The sequence below is a fragment of the Sceloporus undulatus genome, chromosome 4 (assembly GCF_019175285.1).
Source record: "Sceloporus undulatus isolate JIND9_A2432 ecotype Alabama chromosome 4, SceUnd_v1.1, whole genome shotgun sequence".
In the NCBI taxonomy this organism is placed as follows: Eukaryota; Metazoa; Chordata; class Lepidosauria; order Squamata; family Phrynosomatidae; genus Sceloporus; species Sceloporus undulatus.
In genome coordinates, this window is record NC_056525.1 from 144,793,719 (window position 1) to 144,796,266 (window position 2,548).

The following is a 2,548-nucleotide window of genomic DNA, read 5'->3' on the forward strand; positions in this document are numbered from 1 at the left end:
ACCTGTGTCTCATCTTCTTCAAGGCCGCGGTGGAGGATCAGTTTGAATGTTTCAAGGCCCTGGAAAACGTAAGCATTGCCCAGTTTCTTCACTTTATTTGTGCGATTTCGTGTGATGGGAGGGAATAGGGGATAGTGCTTTGTTGATTTGAGTTTTATTGGTGTGTATACTCATGTATAAGTCTAGAAAGTCTAGTTAAAAGGAGAAGAAGGAATTGCAGAGAAAGGTTTAGAGGAACAACCATAAGGAATTTGCAGAAGAAAAGGGGGGAAGAAGAGGAGAAGAAGAGATGATGGGAGGAAGGAGAAAGGAACAGAGAAGGGAGAGGAGTTTATCAGACACGGGTTTTGGGCGATTCTTCCTACCTAACGCGCTATGTAAGTGTCACCAACGTTGCACAATACCGTGAAAGCGCGACATCCTTCCAGACGCCATTCATTTCTATAGGAGCCCATTGCGCAACGCTCCCGTAGTTTAAGCGTCATTCCTCCCCTTTTTGGGTATTGTGGGCAAAAAGGGAAGCCAGGCCATGGTCTCCCGTTATCCTTGCGAAATCTGTTGCGAAATGGTTATGTGTGGTAGAGAGCAGCGCAACGCAACGCTCAAGTTACTGATTGCAAAGTTCCCATGATGCTGGGCTGCTTTTTGACGCCATTCCCCTCCGGTGGACTTCCTTTTTAAGGACAACTCCTTGGAGGGGGGGTGGCCTTGTCTTGCATGTTAGGAAACCCTTGGTGTCATCTATCCCTGCCACATTCCTCTGTCCTGCATGGACACCTGGGGGGCTGTAAATGCAAGGGGCCCCTAGGGGTCATCCATCCCTGCCCCATTCTTCTGTCCTGCATGGACACCTGGGGGGCTGCACATGCAAGGGACCCCTAGGGGTCATCCATTCCAGCCCCATTCTTCCATCCTGCATGGAGACCAAGTAGGCTGTAAATGAAAGTGGCCCCTAGGGGTCATCCAGCCCAGACCCAGTCTTCCGTCCTGCATGGACATCTAGGAGGCTGCAAATGAAAGGGGTCCCTAGGGGTCATCCATCCCTGCCCCATTCATCTGTCCTGCATGGAGACCTAGGAGGCTGTAAATGAAAGGGGCCCCTAGGGGTCATCCATCACAGCCCCATTCCTCCATCCTGCAAGAACATCTAGGAGGCTGCAAATGAAAGGGTCCCCAAGGGGTCATCCATTCCAGCCCCATCTTTGTCCTGAATGGACACCTAGGAGGCTGCAAATGAAAGGGACCCCTAGGGTCCATCCATCCCTGCCCCATTCCTCTGTCCTGCATGGACACCTGGGGGCTGCACATGCAAGGTGCCCGTAGGGGTCATCCATTCCAGGCCTATTCCTCCAACCTGCATAGACACCAAGTAGGCTGTAAATGAATGGGGTCCCTAGGGGTCATCCATCTCAGTCCCATTCGTCTGTCCTGCATGGACACCTAGGAGGCTGGAAATGAAAGGGTCCCCTAGGGGTCATCCATCCCAGTCCCATTCCTCTGTCCTGCATGAACACTTAGGAGGCTGCAAATGAAATGGTCCCCTAGGGGTCATCCATCCCAGCCCTATTCCTCTGTCCTGCATGGACACCTAGGAGGCTGCAAATGAAAGGGGCCCCTAGGGTCCATCCATTCCAGCCCCATCTCTCTGTTCTGCATGGACTCCTCTGTCTTATTATTCTTTTTTGTCTTCTGCAGTGGAGGATGCCAAGCTTCTTACAACATCCCAACCATCAGCCCGCTATCCCTCGGGTTAGAAAGGCTGCTCAGCGGAGGAACCAAAGAAAAGGCCCAGGGATGGCCAGGGCTCAAGGAGCACGGATGCAGAAAAAAGCTCCTAACCAAGGCCCTGATCAACGCCAGAGTGTTCCTGCTCAGACCTTCGACATGACTTTCCCTCAACGAGCAAGTGTTCCTCCTCTGACCTTCCAGATGGCCGTTTGTCTGCCAGCAAGACCTCAGAGTGTTCCTCCTGCGACTTTCCAGATGACCTTTCCTCAGCCAGCCAGATGCAAGAGTGCTCCAGCAAGAATGGAGATGACTGGGCCCAGAGGACGATTTGAGCAGGGAAGCATAGCCTTAAGGCGAAGCCCCCGGATCGCGGCCAGGGATGCCTGGAAGACCAACAGCTTTTAGGACATTGTAGAAGATATGTAACCTATAGACTTAGACTGATAGGGGTTTTTTTACATTTTTTAGACATCCATTTATTACGTCTTCCCTGGAGGCCCTGAACAGTGTTCAACGTTCAACCCCAGCTCCTTCCCATGCCCCCTCCCCTTGCTCCTTACCTCTTTGTTTTCCTCACACACACACACACACACACACACACCCCTAGCTTTGCCTGGAAGATAAGGGGAGTCCTTCCCTGAGTCCTTGGCCTCTGAGACGGGATCCAGGCAGTGTCTTCCAGCAACTGGAACCGGCTTCCTGCCAGCAAGATGCCACGGCAGCCTCCATTCCCACTGGATGTGTTCTCCACACTCCTCTGCCATGGCCAGTGGCCCCCTGTTCGACCCCCCCCTCTCCCTTTCGCAGTGGGGCTGGATTG